The 20,095-nt window shown below is 34.4% G+C and overlaps 1 long non-coding RNA gene across 2 annotated transcripts; it reads left to right on the top strand.

Moving 5' to 3' along the window:
* The first annotated feature begins 3,713 nt into the window (after positions 1-3,713).
* LOC127941518 (uncharacterized) lies at positions 3,714-16,770 on the top strand. 2 transcript variants are annotated; one of them, XR_008149050.1, is made up of 4 exons: positions 3,714-3,914; positions 4,017-5,466; positions 8,887-9,001; positions 16,296-16,770. It is a non-coding gene; the product is annotated as an uncharacterized LOC127941518 (long non-coding RNA). The 2 variants fall into 2 exon arrangements; XR_008149049.1 differs by lacking the exon at positions 16,296-16,770 and having other exon boundaries at positions 8,887-10,410.
* Positions 16,771-20,095: the final 3,325 nt, after the last annotated feature.

A 20,095-nucleotide genomic window follows, 5' to 3' on the forward strand; every position in this document is an offset into this window, starting at 1 on the left:
CCACTCCAGGTGAGAACGATGGTACGTGGACCTGTTTGGTATTTGCCCTATATTCCCCTTTTTTGACCACTCCAGGTCTGTGTTCACGGTGTGTGTGTGTGTATGTGTGTGTGTGTGTGTGTGTGTGTGTGTTCACTTGGTTGGGTTAAATGCAGAGCACAGATTCAGAGTTTGGGACACCATACTTGCATACATACTTGTGTGTATATATATATATATATATATATATATATATACACAATTTTGTCTCCACTATGTGTCAGTGTATATGTGTGTGTGAGTGTGTCTGAGATCTGACCAGATTTATGACTCCTGTTGTCTCTCTCAGTGAGAACTGTTAAGATATTCCCATAGAATGCATAATGAACTCCTGATATTATTTATTGAGCTGTTGCGGCAAGAATGCACAGAGGGCCAAAAATAGACATTGTGTATGTATGTTTTAATGTGGTGCTTGATGATTTGTTTGTTTAGAATATATCAGCATCATATTTAATTCTGCTCATCAGACTATCACGTAATACAGTGATATTTATGTATGTGCTGTATGTCACCTTACAGTTAACTTGAAGAATATGCAGTGTATATATATATATATATATATATATATATATATATATATATATGTGTGTGTGTGTGTGTGTGTGTGTGTGTGTGTGTTTATGTTTTGTGACGCTGATATGTCATAAGTGGTGACGCTGCAAAGAGTCAATTCAGCTTGAAAAATAATCACACATAATAGTTAAACAATATTTTAATGTTTAAAAAAGTACACTACTGTGCTAAAGTTTGGAACCAGTAAGATTATTTAAAGAATTAATATTTATTTATTATTATTGTATTTATTCTATTCAACAAGGATGAATTAAATTTAGCAAAAGTGACAGAAAAATAAAAAAAGGAAAGAAGGGCTGACAGTAAAGACAGAAGTAAAATAAAATAAACGCTTTTCTTTTGAACTTTATATTCGTTAAACGATACAGAAACACTTTAATACTGATAAGAAATGTTCCAGTTAATTAGCATATTAGAATGCTTTCTGAAGGATCGTCTGACACTGAAGACTGGAGTCATGATGCTGAAAATTCAGCTTTACATCACAATAATAAATTCAATTTTAATATATATTAAAACAGAGAACAGTTCTTTTAAATTGTAATAATATTTCACAATTTTCATGTTTTTTATTGTATTGTTGATATAATAAATGCAACCTTGGTGAGCAAAAACATTTAAAAAATCTCATTCGTCCTGTACATTTAGAGTAGCAAAATGATTATAGAATAATTATAGTTTGTTCATATATTTAGGATGAAAGGACATCCATATTCTGCTGTTGTGTGAATGTTTCCACTATTAGTGTTTCCTTGTTCTGCAATGCAGGCCTTATTGCTTTAATTTGAACATCTTGCAGCATGAATAATGAAAGTCTGTGGCAATTTACACTGCAGTACCTCTCCTGTCCAGTAGGGGCCAGTGTTTTGATTGAGATTGAGCTGCGGTTTTCAGTGTTTCTTTCCAGCACGAGGCCATGGCCTGTTCCCACAGCTCCCTCTCTCGCTCTCATTGGCTGGGCAGGGTCTGGTTCACCTAATCCCCGCTGGATCTGCTGTACCCAGAGAATTAAAAGACATGGATTAGCTAACATGAAGCAGGTGATGTTAAAAAGCTTTGCGAGCAAGAAACGAGAGCAATAATAGGAGAAATCTCTGAAGGTATACTCAACCCCGCCCACTCTTCACTAGCCGCCAGGATCATTACAGCAGTGATTGACAGCTGCACTGACCTCTCCCGGCTCTGTGTCTCCTTCTGTCATTCCTTCTGATGTTGACAAATGAGTCTTCCATCTCCTGTTTCCTCATGACAGCTGCCAGCAGCCCCGTGTGGGCTTTTACCTCATTTAAGTTCACATGTACACCTGCTGAGGTTTAACAGCAAAGCGATGGACAATAATCTTAGTTATAAGTGTGGCTTGAAAAACAATTTCTAGTCCCTCAGGTTAGGGGTTTCAAGTTTGAATATTTAAAAAAATCAACTAGACTACTATAACAATGTGAATTTAAATGAAATTCTATTCATTAATTCTATTTATAATTCGTATTTAAAACAATATCTCAATTATGAAAACATGTACATTAAAGTGTATTAAAATGACTTTACTATAACAAAAAAAATTCAATTTATTTAAAATTTTTAATTATATAATGATTTATTTGACTTACAATAATAAAAATCTTATAATAATTTATATATTCACATTGCACTCACAGTACATGAGTCCGTTTATTTCACAGCAAAATATTTATGTATACTTATATACATACAACTATTATTTTTTAATCATTTACAGATACTGTAAAATCCTACTTTTTTTTTAATCACTTTTAAAACACTTTTTAAGATTTGATTTGTTGACCTGACTAACTTTACCAAAACCCATAATTAAGCCTAGTTTCTCCTCAAAGTCTAAGCTGCATCGATCTAGTACCTTAAATATGTAAATATGACTTTAAACCCTGTGTGTGTACTCTCTCCTGGACGTTGCCAATGAGATGTTAATGTGCGTCGGTCTGTGTTAAACTGCCCTGAAAGCTGCTCTGCGGTGGTTCTGGAGGTTGATCCTGCGCTAAAGTTCCATCCATCATCATACGGCACACTGCACAGTCATATACAGAGTATGAGTTGTGAGGATTTGTTGTCTAGGACTTTCTGGAGTGTGACGGTGCTGTTGGTACCCCGGTGACAGACTTCTGATCCCGTGGGTCTGATGCTGCTCCAATGATGATGATCTTTGCTCTGACTGACTGGAAATTGGACACATCAAACCTGCTCAAACGCATGAGTGTTTGTGTCTTTTACTCTGGTCAATATAGCCTACAGCTTCCTGAGGAGCTTATGTGATCGCCAAGTCAAAACCCATAGAAGACATGATTTCAGCATATTTATTTTATCATCACGTCTTTGAAAGTATGCACTCAAGCTGTCTACAAGGCGAAACTAATCCCTTTGTATCTCTGCATTTTTTTGTTCATGATGTTAGATAAATTTGCGTAATTCATTAATGTAATTCATTCAGTGAGTGCAGTGTGAACTCTGGTGTTTTCAGTGCTGACTAATCTGAATGCCTCTGATTGGCCGTTGCATTTATAAGCTCACCAGAAACATGTGTAATCTGTTACAATTCTCAACGCTGCAAAAGACAACACGTAAAAGGAAATGTGATACAAGGTAAGCGGATGTTTTCAACATTTTCAACATTTTCTAATAATCGTGACATCCTTAAAGTGTTTAGTTTAATTTTGCAGAGACTTTACTTTTCAGAAAAATTTGCATTATTTTGAATTTGTGGGGCGTTGTTCATTTTTGGCGCCATTTTTGCCACAAGCCCCAGTTAATTATCGTCACTGATTTAATTAAATATTTTTATTGACCTTAATTTGTTTAGTTTTTCTTTGCTTTCCCTTTTTGAACATCTGGTTACATTGACAGATTATTATTATTATTATTTTTAAATTAGTACTCTTATTCAGCAGATTCATTTAACTGATCCAAGTGAATGTAATGACATAAATAATGTTACAAAAAATATAATATTTAAAATAAATTTTATCAAAGAATCCAAAATACTGAGCAGTTTTTACAGAAATATTAACCAGCACAATTCTTTTTAACATTGATAATAAAAAATACTTCTTGTTGGGCAGCAAATCAGCATGTAAGTACGATTAAGAATAAAAAAATAAAAAATTCAGACTTGGTAAATGTAATGTGAGTAATCACAGAGCTGGATGATTTGTTTCAGGGCTTTTGTGACCTATGACCTTTCACCTTTACCTGTAACCTTAGAATGACCCCTCTGTTTGTTCATAAGTAATTCCAGATTCAACCACAGCCCTCTGCTTCTCTTGATCAAGGTTTGTTAAAGTATAATTGTTTCTCAATCGCAGTCAGCACTTTCCACAGTTGTCATTGTTCTTGTAGACTGATTGGAAATGCTTTGAATATTTCTCTCTCAGCATGATGAAATTCCCAGGGATGGAGGACGCAGCGTTAACGGTCCCCTCCATGAGATATTTCTTTTTTGATGAGCTTTGTGCTGAGGCAAGTCTCTGCTGCAGATATGCTTCATCATAAATAGTTTTTTTAGTGTTGGTTCTTAAGTGATGCGTGGAGGATTCCTGCTGCTGCTGTTCTTGCTTTACTGTTAAGTGGAAGGGGTTGAGATTGCTCCCTAATTCCTTCACCGTCGAGTTTTATTTGAATATCTGTCATGAAAGCTTTATTGATTTCTTTATTTTCTTCTTACACATTTTGTCTGTTGTTCTGTGTGGTAGTGTTTTTTCCTCCACACATCCCCAGTCATGCTGTCTGACTTTTTTTACAAGTAAATTGGAGAAACGCTGTAGTTCTTGTGCTTTATCAAATCCATCAGCTTGAAACGTGCTCTGAATCAGCGTTATACTAGACTGCAGTGTGCTCTTATTTCTGTAAGTGTGTGTGGAGGTGTAGATGTTGTGTGAGAGAGGGAAAATACATTGATTGAAGGAAAGAACAGTTTGAACTTATTACAAAAACGCTTTAAAGCTCTGAATGCCCCAAAGCACATTACGCTTATTGTTTTCAATGACACACTCTGAAATCACTCAAATCTATGTGTGTATGTTAATATTTAAAAAATAAAACTTACAAATACCTCCAAATTATTGGTGTTAATCTGGCACCTGGTGCTAATTCCCTTAATTATATGACAAACCCTATTTAACTGGCAACATTCCCCCAATTGCACTGTGATTGTAAGAAGGAGGGCCGCTCTAAGATGACAGGCCTAAGGGATGACCCTTTCAGACATCGCAAGAACAGCCATTCAAAATCTGTGATTTCTTGAATATTGCAACTTCAAACAGTAATGACACTAACTCCTTCAAGTCCTGGTTGTCCAGTAAGACAAATGAATGAGAGGACAGCACAATGCGGAGACTCTCAATGGGGAAGGGGTTCAGCACTGCAGCTGGAATTGCTTGCCAGTTCACTGCTGAAGAGGGTATAGATCTGAAAACGACCAAGCCTCTCATCAGCAGAAATAATCAAAAGGCTAGGTTTATGTTTGCTGAGGAACATGTTTTGTGGAGAGAGGAGAACTGGTCGAAAGTTCTCTTTAGTGATAGCAGCAAGTTTAATTCCTTCGGGTCTGATGGGAAGCCTTTTGTTTGGTGTCAAACTGGGGAAAGACTGAAATCCAAGTGCGTAAAGAAGTCAGTGAAGTGTTTTCAACAGTTCCATTATATGAATCATGCTGCTCCAGTGAGATCGTCTGTGTAAAGTTCTTTGCCACAGGAAGTGGCTCATAGAGCTGAAATCTCTGTGGAACCACACTCTCAATTCAAGAAGCAAAGGAATAAAACCAGATGGAACAAGAGCGAAGATGTGAAGATAGAAAACAATGGGAGAGGAAAATGGCAAAATTACGTGAGTACAGTATAATAAAACAATGTGTACCCACTGTGAACTGCAATTATTTATGTACTGTACCTAGCCAATACTTACAGTGCAAAAGAAATGACACAATCATCATACTTTATAGGGATATTTTCATAAATAACCCCTGAATGAGAAACAGGACAAGCACAGCAAACCAGATTTGATAAAAAATAAATAACAGACTGCAAAGGCAACAGAAACACGGGAAGTCACACCTTTCTTTAGCTTTATTTTTATGTGTGCATGGCTTTTTATTAATGCACCCTATGGAGTGATCATGTGTTCCCTACCATGGGGTTTCGATTGAGGGAGTGAGAGACCGAAGGAATGAAATAGGACTAATTTTAATGAAAGATTAACAGGTTTTCTTTAGAAATAACTTCTGAATTGTTAACAGTAAGACCAGAAATATATTAAAGAGATTCCTGATTCAAGTTAAGCTCAATTAAAAGGCTGATAAACACTTTTGTACAATTTGAACTACAAAGATGTTTAAAACATTTTTATTTTATGGTTTCATATGCCATGGCAACAGAGTTAAGTAAATCAAATGTAACTTTACACACCAAAGGTTTTTTTTTCTTGGTTTTTTTCTCACTTAAATCATGTTATCACCCATACTGTTGACACCTTGTTTATCCTGTTGAAACTGAATATTTTAAGGCTTTCAAAGGTTTTCAAGTTTTACATTTCTAAGTCTTTTGTATAAAAAAATCAAAAGGAAAAAAAGAAAACAAATGGGGGATTTAAATAAATGAAAATAACAAAAAAAATATATAGTTTTTTAGTGGTAAGCAACAAACACTCTTGTTTTAGATTTAACTTTTACTGAACATGGATTATTACTTCAATTTTAGTTTAATGTTAACCATCTTCTCAAAAAACCCATTAAATTCTCTTATGTGTTCATACATATACTTAAACATGCTTAATGATTCCTTGTGAATTTGTGAAATAAAGCTCCAATTTAATCAAAGGTAAAGTAATAAACTGAATCCTTTCATGTTTGGAGGTGGTTGGAGAGAGGCGTGAAGTTTCGAGCCGCTGGGCTTTTACTCTTTCCTCTCATCCTCCGCTCTCTCTCTCTCTCTCTCTCTCTCTCTCTCTCTCTCTCTCTCTCTGATTATATAATGCTGACGTTTTTGCCAGACCCCGTATTATTATTTTTTAATGTGTCTCTCTGAGGCTAATCTGTAAGGCGTCACTGCTGAGACTTCACACCACACTCTGACATGTCTCTTCCACAGAAAGGCCAGACAGTCCAAAATGCATATTACATCTGCAGCCATTGTGAGAGAGAGGAAGTGTCAGTGTGGGGAAAAATTTTTTTTTTTATGTTGTTGTTCATGAAAACCTTAACATATGTACTCCAGATCATTGACTGCCTTATTAAAATGACTTTATGTTGAGGCTGCAGTGTGTTTTCTGCACAACAAGATATAACACCAACATGTCATAAAAAAAGAAAAGAAAAAAAAAAGAATCACCCCTCCTAAAAATCAGTGTGAAAAGAGCTTTCCTGGAGCATTTAAGTCCTTGGTAGTGCAACTGAAGCAAACAATCTACTCTGGGTGACAAGACACTATCAAAAGCTCTCCGGGATGAATTCGCATAAGAATTATCTTTCAGTTTAATTTCAGTTACATTTACATTTTCATTCTGAGAGCTGAGAACTTTTTTAAATCTCGCGTTCCCATATAATGTCTTACAGTATTGTCATTTTGTGGAAAATCTGCGTTTTCACCATCTCGAGTCGAATGCTCACACTTTTGCCATTTTGTACAAATTCTATATTTCATTAATACACAATCTCATGATTTTTTTATGATCTTTCCATCTTGTATAAATTTCACCATCTCATATAGATTTTTACACTTTCGCCATTTTCATACACATTCTTACGCTTTCACAGTCTCATATTAATTTACACAAATTCTTATCTTTTAGAAATTCTTACACCTTGCTCATCGTATACAAATTTATCAGGCCTCTCTCCATTTCATACCAATTCTTTAGATTTTGTTGTCTCATACAATTTTTTTTTTCTTATTTTTTTATAATATTCACTGAAGGCAGCAATCCATCATAAAACAGAGTTATTTTTGCAACTACAGTAACAGGAGGCTAGAAACAGTGTTTCTGTATCTTCATGTTTGTTATTTTTAGGTTACATTTTCATTTTGAAAAGCCAAAACTGAACAATGAGTCTCTTGTATTCAGATTTAGTTGCTTGGGTTCAAATAATTCAGTCAGCTGAATTGGGCTGCTTTAGTTACTCAGTAGAATTCAGTATGGGGAGTCAGCTTAATATAATGGAAATCACTGAGCAGTTTAATGGGGAATTATCTTAAGTTATCTTCAGCCTATTGCTGGGGTTTGTGTGTATCTAAACAGTGGGAGGATGGTGACTTTCTTACTTAAACACAAAATCACATTTGTTATTTGACATCGATATAACCAACTCAGCAAAACCGAGAGAATACCTTGCTGAGCAAGTTGAACAGGAGGGCTATAAATATACAATAGAAAATGACTCATCCCATCCATCCCAGAGGAAAAACGTAAACTGGAACACCCAAGTGACAAACTACCAGAGTCAGTGCCAGCAAGAATCTCCAATCTCTGCTTTCGCATTCACTCTTCTTGTTTCATTGCTTGCTGTTATTATCAGTGACTTGATTTGTTTTTGTTCTGAAAAGCGTTTCTCAGCTGTGAGTTGATGATGTTTGGAATCAGAGTCTTTGAGAACTGTAATGTTTTGTCTGGAGAAACCCTGTCTCAGGGTGTGTTTTGTCTGAGTTGTTGTTTTATATTCTGAACGAGATCTCACTGGATAATAATAACCTTTCTCACCACAGATCCTGCTAATATCATTTCAGCATTTCAGCATTTCACTCTCCTTCACATGAAAGTAATTAAATCATAATAGGTTTTAGTTTTACCTTAATTTATTATTTGTATTATTATAATTTTTATTTACGTTGTAATTATTCATTTAAATGTATTATTTTTTTCCAGTGTTTACTGTTAATGGAAATGTATGTAAAATTAATGAATAATGTCCAGACAGTAAAGTTTTGTTTAACTTGTCAAATTACTGTTTTATGTTTCTCTTCATTTTCTTTTTTTATATATATAATTTTTAATATATAGTTGTTGAGTCATTGTTTAACAAAGTATTTTAGTCCTTAAGTTATTTTTTCAAATTTCATTCATTTAATGGCTGTACTTTATATTGAATATAATGTTAAATAATGCAATAGGGGAAATAAAAAATAAAGCTGACTGAAATAGATTAGGCCTTTTTGGCTGATGTTCTAGCATCTCTGTTTTCCATTTATTTATTTGTAATGAGACCAAGCCAATTACTGCAATTCTGAAATGTCCCAACCTGCTCTTTCTCTACAGTTTATTTGGGCAAGCTCAGCTGACTCAGCCGTTTAACAGCTGCTGTATCAAACCACACAGGAGTATGATGACGCTGGTGGTCGCCAGAGGACTTTGAGACATCCGACAAACACGGGTCAGTTCCTACGAACGTTAACTCATTTCTGTTCCCTAAGAATGCCATGAAAGCAAAGCAATCGAGATGGGGGAAGAACGGGAAAGCATTGCAGCTCTTTCTCAGGTCTGGCTTTGAATACATCAGTACAATGAGAATGATGAATTAATGCATTAGTTCGAAAAGTGTCCGTGTTGTCCTGGACTGAGCTCTCATCTCTAATGGGTTATCTGACCAGGCAGCTGCCTGCTCACAACTATTTGAACAATGAACCTCCTGGAAGGGATGCAAAAATCAGTGCAGCATCGCATGAATAAATGCATGCGAACAAACCTGCGAGCACCTGCAGGTTTACTGTGGAGGGCTGAGCTTGAACTTGATCAGAGGGGTTTTGAGCATGCTTGGACTGGAAATTAACATTCAGGGCTTTGCTGATCAGGGCATAATTTATTGATTCACCCCAGTCCTTTTTTTCTTTTTTATTAGACATTAGTCTAATAATGATGGCAGTTATTAAACACTGCCGATGCATAGCTGTGAATCTTCATCATCCAGTGACTTATATACTCCACTTATAATTACATTGGATGTCTGGACAAAAATATTTCAAACCTGGAAGACTTTGGTCATGTAATATCTTGTTTATGTTTATTAATGTTTGTTCATGTAATGTAGAAGTTCACAAGATTTTTTTGTGAGCCGAACCCCTTTGACCTAAAATATTTACTTGACATTTTTATGATTTCATTAGAACCCCAGTTTGTGAAACTCTAGTGTAAGGTAATTTTAATGAATTTATAATAATGATAACAGGTAATGGATGTCATAATATTGTTAACAAAGAATCAACTCTTATCTTTTTCTTTGTTTTGTTGTTAACTTCGTATCATGGTACACAATAATTCCATTCAAGTCTATGTGATAAATGAGGTAGGTCAAACATAATATGAAAATAGTTACCTAATATGTGTAATACAGATTATGTTACTGACTTAATGTGATTTACTTGCTTTTTTTGTTTGAATTGTTTAATGCAAGCAAGGACTGTTCATCAGAATTAAGGGGCATTTGTACAGATAGCAATTTGCAACTACCAAAAGTAAATTTTCAATGAGTTTCCAGCAGAGTAGCAATTGTTAGCAAGGGGACAAGTTATAGACGGTTTAACTTTATGCAAATGCAAACTTTAACTTTATGCAAATTACCTCCAGCAACTGATTTGATGTCAGTGTGAACACACCTTTACCCCCAACATCAGTTTTAGAATCTGTCAAGTAAATGAAATGGTCGAAATTATGCCCTTGTCTTGGTCACTGGTTTGGTTTCCCTGGATTACCCTTTGCTGTGCCTTTTCCCTGTTGCAATTGTATGTACTGATTGCCCATGGTATGACATTAGATTGTGTATTACTACTTTAATAAATATTGCATCTGGAGTTTCAATCTTCATTTACCTGTAGAGTTTCGTGACTGTTTACGTGTATAGTAATGGCAAAGCAAAGGCTTTAACGCAACTCAATTTAATGGCAATTGTTCACATAAAGCACAATAACTATAATGAATAGAATAGTGAATGCACAGAATAGTGCACTGTTGTTTACTAAGCGCTGGGTGTGATGTGACATCAAAACCACCCCAGATTTCCATAATGTATGGGTTACACTTGATTCCTACTCATAATTTTACTTACAATTTAATTATATATATATATATATATATATATATAATATATATTTAAATAATTCTGTAATAAAAATATGTAGTATTTTACATTTGTTATAATATGTAAATGGTTAATAACAGTGGTAATAGTAACCGGAAATATTTTCTTTCTTTAATAATTCATATATTTTGTATTTATATAAGTATCAGGAAATATACACATTTTACTTTTTGTAATTTATGTGAATGTTTTTCTTTTTTTTTACTAATTAGTTTTTTTACACAATTTGCAAAAAAAAAGAAAAGAAAAAAAAAGAAAAATTGGTTTTATTACATAACTGAAACATTTTATTTCCTCTGTGATTTTAATCATTCATGCATAGTAGGGTTAATATATGTAATCATAATCAGGACACTGCTTAAAACTGCACATAAACATTACCACTCACTTACATGATTAATATCTCCAGTGTTGCACAAGCCCCTGTGGAGCATCCTGGCATTTATGCAAGGTATCATATTGCCTCAGAGCGATGTCTGCCATTGGCTGATTAAAATGGCAGATTTTCAGCCATTCCTTAACAAGGATTTCATCATGATGTAATGATTCTCTGCGAGTGAGAGAAAGCAATTTAATAAACACTTCATGTGAATTTTCCAGGTTTCCAGCACAGTCGCGAGGTCAGCAGGCAGCACGGCTGCAAAAGACAGTAGTAGGCCTATAGGCTAATTTACAGGCTTAACGCTCGGGTAATCTTTTTAATCTTTATCGAATGCATTTATTCATCCCCCTCCTCTCAGTTTTTTATATTATTATTCTAGCCTGTGTAAACGTTAGCCTTTAATCCTTGTCTAAACAAGAGCCAGACTCAGTGGCTTCCAGCTCAATCCTCTGCTGAGTTAAACTGTAATCAAACCACTACAGATCAGCACAATGAAAGCAGGACGGACTATTACGCAATGATCTTAGGTCACTAAAAACAAACTCTTAAACCTTCAGCTCAGAGCAAATTCAGTCACGACAGATTATAGAATATGCTGTTATTCTGAAACATTAAAGGTGCTTGCAGGTCAATCTAACAGCTGTATTGGACTGAGCACGAAAGTTTACCAAAATATGTTGTTCACAATTTAATTTATTCCTCGAGCACAAGTGTCCAATAATTGAAACCGTATTCAGCTGGTCATGTGAAATAAAAACATTATTTATACCCTTGTCTGTTTGTTTGTTGGTTTGTTAACTTATTTAAATAAGAAATTGTTTATTTGCTTTATTTGCTTATCTATATATTTACTTATGTATTCACTCATTTATGTATTTACCTTTTATTTAAATAATTATTTGTTTATTTATTTACTTAAAATAAAATAATAAAAAAGTTATAGACATAAGTAAATAAATATATATTAATTATCCTTACTTTTCAAGTACTTTAAGTAAACATTTGATTATTTATTTATTAACGGTAAATATTTATTTATTTTAAATAAATGTATAATAAAAATAAGTACTTATTAATTATTTATCCTTTCTTTCAAAGTTCTTTATTTTAATAAGTAAATATTTATTTATTTACTTTGTTACTTATTTGAATAAAAAAATTGTTAATATGTATTGATTTATTTTTAAATACAAGTATAATAAAAATAAGGAAATAAGTGTCTACTAATTAATTATCCTTACTTTCCAAGTCCTATATTTATTAATACATTTATTAAAATGAGTAAATATTAATTTATTTATTTACCAATTTAAGTAATTAAATAAGTACTTATTAATTAATTGTCCATTATACTTTTCTGCAGCACCCCCATCAACCCATTCCCCCCACCCCGTACTTTCAGATCTGCACGTTATCTTGGGTGTGCAACTTAAAAAAAAAAAAAAAACAATATTACAGATGTTGGCATGCCATTGAGGCTGGCTTGGCACAGACCTGGAAACCCTGAACATGTATTTAATAGTGCAGTTTAGGTCAGACTGAACAAGCAGTTCCTTTAGCTTTGTACTGATGCCAGTTAAATCCAGACAGATGCTGCAGCTGAAGTCTTCAACACACAACACAGCTCATTACTGACTCCGCGTTTAATTCACACCTACAGCTCTTTAATTATTATGCGCAAGTGTCTAATTATTATTTCATTTGTAGTGTTCATCCTTTGTCTTTTTCATTACATTTAATTTTCAGAAGAAGAAAATGAACTAAGCAGAGAAGTGTTCGGTTGAGCTCTGGTATAGTTCTGCTTCACGCCGGCTTCTAAATGGACACTCGCTGGTTTTGTTCAGCAAGCATTTGTCAGTGCTGTGAGCAAGTATTGTGTAAGAAATATGTTTTCTGGAGGTGTTTTCACATTCACATTTTACTTATATTTTGCTAATTTATACTAATACTTTTATTTTTAATAGTGGAAGATATTTATTTATTTATTGTCTCCACATGCTTTTGCGTGCAATGGCTAGTTACATTAATTAAAATTAATTTACAGGTCTCAGACAACACTTTATTTGGTAGCCTAATTTGTCAATGCATTGGATTCTCTTGGATTTGAGTTATTTAAAATATTTTGAATATCTTTGTTTACATTTTAAAGGCATCTTGCAGACGATAAACTGAAAGGCCTTTATTTGAGTGTATAAGGCTTTAAATTTGACCATGTTTTACAAGATTAGGTCCCTAGGGATTGATTTGCGGCCTTGAGCAGATGCGTAATCCTCTGTATAGCTCAGGAGGGAAATTAATGATAATCATGATATTTCACAAAAAAAGAAAAGAAAAAAAAATTGCCAGCTGTGGGGAAGCTCTGTTGGTGAGCATCAAAATTATAGGATCACCAATGGGGTCAAAGAAACCAAAACAAACCCCATGAAGTCCATGTGATCAGGGCACTTAAAGCTCTGGATTATTCACTGTTATGCAGCTGGGTTTCATGATGTCACATGGCCTGCCGAAAGTGATCTACGAAATTAAATGGATGGCAGTAGAGCAAAAAATTATAATATTTCATTTTTAGATGGTGACATAGTGATTTGTCTCTATGATTGGTTATTTGTTTTTATTTTATTGCATTTTCTTAATACAGATATTTACTTAAAATCTCGATTCAGTAAAACTTTGTGTGCTCTTTTTCAGCCGTGAGCACTTCAGTTTAGACAACATGCTCTGATTGCCACACAGTTCTGATACAAACATAATTGCGCAGCAAAGAGGAGATAATGGCTACCTCTGATTAAAATGATAAGTCTCTAATCCCGTGCATCAGAGAAACAAGGTGTGTTTTGAATGTAAGATGCTAGTAATATATTTGTGTGTATTTTAGGCAACTAGCTAATGAACATCTCAGCTAGGGACGCTGTGTTCTCCTGCTGATTACTCTCTCTTTAAATGTCTCCCTCTTGAGTCCTGCTTGACTCTCTGGAACATCTTAATCCAACCTCTTTTGCATTAGCCCAGGTGATTTCAATAGCCTGACAAGCTTTTTAATGTTAGTCTCCTTTGTTTTTGCTGATTGCTATTTTTACACAATAATATGGAAAATAGCTTTAGGATAATTATGATCAGGTCTTTGTGTCAGCTAAAATCTCTCTGTCTGCCTGTCAACAAGCCATCCACGTCAAACTGGAGTAAATGTGTCTCTGGTCACTAAAAGTGCCTCCTCTGTTACTCCTCTGTCTTGCTTCTTGTGAGGTAAACCTGGTCACTTTAATAAAGGTGACAGTACCACTAGAGAAGAGAAATTGATTATCACTGTATCTCTATTCATCGGTTTAAATCGTTACACATTTAGTTGACTTTGCAGCACGTTACCCTTTTATCATGTGAATAAAAATGTTTACTTTACAGAGATGAAAAAGCTCCCTGCTCTTTGAAGTTAATTGGAACCTCTTCAGAGCATTAAAGGTGTTTTTGTTTTATTAAGTACCCAACAAAGTAAAAGGATGAAAAGCTTTTTAACATAAACTACCAGTCCAAAAAGTTTTGATGTAAAGGCTTTTGATTAGATGCTTAAAAATAACATTACCAAAATAACAGACAAAATAAAAGTAACACAAATTGTATTTATTAACTTTACTAGTTACTTTTACTAGTTACTAGTTATGCCTCTTCTGTTTTGTTGTTGTTGTTTTTGATGTAACTTTATTTACTACACTACTAATCAAAAATGTTCTGCTCAAGAAACATTTCTTATTATGTGGAACAGTGGTTCCCAACCTTTTTCAACTCGCGGCCCACACAACCAAACACATATGTTTGCGCGGCCCACTTCAAAAAAATTAACTGACCCCGCGATTGTTGGGTTAATAACTTAGTACTCAAAGCTAGATTTTAAACTATATTTATTGAATAAACTAGGGCTGTGCGATATGGACAAAAAAAAAAAAAAAACTATCGCGATTTTTTTTGATCAATTTTGCAATTGTGCTTTTACAGTCATAAATGCATTCAGGATTAATTTGAAACATATTTCCAAAAGAAAACCAATCAGAGCTTTATCAAAAAGTTGTAACATCTCTAGAACAGACATAAGTCAAAATTATCACTATAGTGAAGATGTAAAAAAATGTATAGACTTGTGGCAAAAAATAAATAAAAAAAAATCCTGTATACAGGGACTTTTTTTTCTTTTTTGCCATGCATTGTTCATAGAGCTCATTAATTGTAGCGGTGCCTCAGGTGTTTGCAGTGTGTATACAGTATGTGTATGCGGTCAGCAGTGAGAGCGCATAAATATAACGCGAAAGCACATTAAAATAATGCACGAGTGCGAATCTCTCTGTTCGCAGCAGATTTCCTTTGCTCTGTCACAAAACGGGTCGTGCTTGCTCAGATACACGCTGCTTTGCGAGGAGAGAGTGTGCACACTTAAAACGTGTCTCCTCTCACTTACACTGCATCCTGTTCACTAACAAATTCACTCTATGCTCATGTGTTAGACATGAATTATTTTTGCACGTTTTTATTTCTAGCCTTTTACCGCAGTGAGAACGCTCTGATCCGTCAACATTGGCTCAGAAAAAAGGCGCATCACAGACAGTGTGTGAACCTGGAGTTAGGCATATGCGCACGCTCAAATCGTGATTTTAGGACGTTTTCTTTTAATCGCACAGCCCTAGAATGGACTGGAAATGAACAGAAAATAATTGGCGGCCCACCTGGGCCCGGACCACAGGTTGAAAACCACTGATGTGGAAAATGTTTTGTGCTGCTTAACGTTTTTGTTAAAACCATGATAAAATTGTTTGGGGTAAAAAAAATAAATAAATAAATGGATTTATAAACCAAGAATGCATTAAATTGCTAAAGTATAAGAACCAGTAAAAATAAAGACATTTATAATTGTACTAAAATGTTGAAAATATTACAAGAAAATAAGCTGAAAAACACATTAGTTAAAAAAAGAAGGAAAGAAAGAAGGAAAGAAAGGTGTTTCCAAACGTCTAACTCAAACACAAGCTCTTTGGTACGTTGATAAATATATGATTTTTTCTTGTTTCACATTTGCTTGTGCATGATGTGTCACTTTACTGGAAAACCCCGGGAGAATCACGTCCAAACCTCTGGTTCCTCCGGTGCTCTTCAGCCTGAGAGCTGCTCTTGGTTGGAGGCGTGAGAGTCTCATGACGCTGGTCTCGATTGACTTATCTCTCTTTACAGACTTCATTATCAGATGGAGATCAGGGGGCCAGGACTCTCTACATGACCTATGCAGAAGCTGTTGAACCTGATGCCTCCTCAGCCTGGAGAGCTACGTTTTACTACAAGGGATTTACCTTGATGGGAGGCTTAATAAAAGTCTTGGTTCATCTTTAGTCAGGTACTGTATAAACTAAATAATGTTTTAATCTAATACAAATGGTTTTATTATTATATACGATAAATATAGCCATAATTTCAATGGTCCAACCTGACTGCAACAGAAGACATTTTTATAGGGCAGATGAGGTAGAAATATCTCCTTTTGCAACCAGTACTCCCAAATTGCTCCCAAAATGTTCATTTTAACTTTATACGTTGTATGCAGTGCTAAATCTTTTTCTTTCTTTTTTTTTAGCAAAGCAACTTTCACTGTATTATGTGCCAAGTACTCGCCTTCAAGGTTCGTATATAAGGACCTAACAAACCCCAAAACATATAGCCAATACATAAAATCAAAGCGACAAAGAAACAGAAATGTGATTAAATCTAACAGAATATATATATACTGTATACACACACACACACACACATTTTTTTTAGTGATTGTTGCGGGCAAAAATCCTTGATTTTGCGGCACGTTCTCTTAAAAAATGCAATGGAATATGTGGGATATTTTTGCTATTTTATGCGATGAAATTGCGTGAACTTGCAAAAACTGCGGTTTGATGAAACAGAGAAAAAAAGGTGATTCCCCCGACACCTTTTTCTCAAAATGGCGCTTTACTTGTGTAAAGTAAATGCACATTTTTTTTAACTTTCTGCTAATATACATGTGAGTTTTTTGCAACAAAAATACAGGGATTATGAAATCAAGCTAGCCTTGCATATTTTGCTTTCTGAAATTGGCAATTTATGCGGCAAAAGAGCCGTGTATTTGAAAAAATACGACCCCGCATAAATTTGGCCTTTGGCTGATTATGCATTAAATCAGGCCATCACATCATCGCGTTTTTCTGAAGGGACTGTATAGTATAATATATAGTATAGTAGCAGTGCAGTTAAAAAGCAGTGTTTTGTTTGAAATCTGACAATATATTTTAATTCATAATAGGTAATTTTTATTTATTTCTTTATTTGGAGAATAGGCTATTTGTTTTGCGGCTTTGCGTTGCGTTTCTAGTCTTTAAACCTCAGAAGACAGAGCAGATTTCTTGGGCTTTATTGTGCTGCTTCGAAATGCCTTCAGTCAGAACTTTTAATAACAGAAGATGTTTGCTCCAGGTCTCTGGGACTGTACAATGACTCTGAAGAGAAATGTGAGATAAAATCTAGAAAAAGCTGAATTTGGTGATGTGAGAAAAGGATGAGATGGGTGAGGAACACTGCACTCCTCTGGAGACAGACATGATCTTTTGTTTACAGAAATCCGGTTTAGTGACAATAGAACTACAAATCAAAGAGCTGAAAAATGGTTTCGGAATCCATTTGGAGATCTGGAAATGGATCCATGTGACCTGTTCATTGTGGAAGAAGTCAGAGATGTCAGAGTGGGAGAGGAGGTTGAGCTTTTTCACATCTATTGGAGCAAATTGCAGAAAATGAGGCACAATCAATAAATACCCCACCTATGGCCGAATGGCAAATAACACCTTAAACAGATTTCGCTTTTAGAAAGTATCCTAAATTCACATAAAGACATGGAATTAATAATAATACAAATTGATTTAATATTTTTTAATTAATCTTTTTTAAATAAATTAAAGACCCGTGTGACTTACTCAGGGGTTACCACATCCATTACTGTTTTCATTTTGCATCAGCCCAGCTAGCAAAAATCTATTCTAAGAACATTTTGCCAACATTCTCATTAAAGGGTTAGTTCACCCGAAAATGTAACTTAGCCCATAAATGACTCACCCTCAAGTCATCCTAGTCATCTTCTTTAGATGAATCCAATCGGAGTTATAAAAAAAATTGTCTTTGATCATTAAATCAGTTTAATGGCACTCAGAGGGTGATGCAGTGCATCAGTACAAAACAAATTAAATAAAAAGCACCCATCCATAATAAAAAGTGTCTCACATGGCTCTGGGGGGTGAACAAAGTCCTCTTGTAGTAAACTGATGTGCTTTTGTAAGAAAAATAACCATAATTAAAACTTAATAATCACTTTAATCTATCTTGCGCTCACTTTTGTACATGGAATATGGATATTTTTCCTACAAATATGCATCGTTTAGCACAGGATGCCTTTGTTCATCCCCTGGAGTTTTTTTATTAAAGATGGGTGCTTTTTGTATAACTTCTTTTGGACTGATGCACTGCATCGCCAGCTGAGTGCCATGAAACAGCTTGAAATATCAAAGACAGTTTTTTAAATAACTCCGACTGGATTCATTTGAAAGAAGAAATTCATATACACCCCATTTTCATTTTGGTTGAACTAACACTTTAAGTTCCCATATATTTCTGAATGTTTTCCAACTCAAATTAAAGGTTTCAGAAAAATGAATGAATGATGTGTACATACTTTTTTTTTTTTTTTTATGCTAACGTTTTATAAACATTATTACAGACCACATACAGTAGCTTTGAACCAACATCCTATTACTGTAACTGGAAGAATATTTGTTCACAACTTTGAGAGAATCTAACCAAAGCTTTAACTAGAGAACGTTCCCTGGAGTTTCCACCAGAAGTGACAATTTTGTTCTCTTGAACACACATTTTTTGCACCCTTGAAGGTCACTTCGGGAAGGGAATGCACTTTGTAGTGAACAACTGAATACCTTCACAAAGGGCCCTTCCAGAAGTCCGTTAGTGAAGGGAACATGTGATTAATCAAAGTGATTTATGTTTGTGATCATGTGATCTTCAGTTAGGAGATCTTGCGATGCATTTTAAAGCAAAGTTGGGATTGATTTCGAATTCATATACAAACATAAGTAGAAAAGGCTAAATTTATCTTTATTTTGATGTGATACTGTTTGATATGAGACTGTAGTGTAATCAAGTTAAAGCACATTTAATTGGAAAAAGTTTATTAGTAAATAATACACAGTGAGACAATGTTTAAATAAAATAATAATAATAATAAGAAGAAGAAGAAATATTTATTTGCATTATTTATTTGCAATATTTATTTCATTCCCTTCACCAAGGGAGTTCCAAATGCTTTTACGAGACAATATTTCCCCACACCCTTCAAAGAACACACTTCAAGGGCTCTGCCTTCGAAGGGAGTAGGGCACATGGATGCTCACTTCTGTTTGGAATTTGCCAATTTTTTTTATAATCGTTTCTTTTTTTATTTTAATTTGTAAACAATTAATATAATAGTGTTTTCATATATAATCGCAAAACAACAAAAAGTGAAAGCAAAATAATGATTTTTAAAAATATATATTATTATTAAATAAATAACCTGCAAATTTAAGATTACATTTTACAGTAAATTACAGCATTAAATGCAGGCAGTGATATAATATTCCCATTTTTTGGCATTAATTAAATTAGCAATTTCTGGAAACATACGTAGTGATTGCAGTCTTAGAAAGCATTGCTAAAGAAACTGAAGTGCCACAGTGATGTAAACACTGCAATTCAAATCGAACAAGCCATCTGGCAATCCTTGCATCATGAATCGTTAGAACTGAAAGATATCTCTGCAAATTTCATTTCTGATGCTGTTTCTCAGTAAAATACAGAGATATGAAAAGTGTAACCATGCATTTCGTAAGCAGAACAAATCTCCAGGAAGAAGCTAATGAGTCTGACATATAAAGAATCACAGAAACATCTTTCCAGCTAATTAAGAG

This window comes from Carassius gibelio, chromosome A21 (genome assembly GCF_023724105.1).
Source record: "Carassius gibelio isolate Cgi1373 ecotype wild population from Czech Republic chromosome A21, carGib1.2-hapl.c, whole genome shotgun sequence".
NCBI lineage: Eukaryota > Metazoa > Chordata > Actinopteri > Cypriniformes > Cyprinidae > Carassius > Carassius gibelio.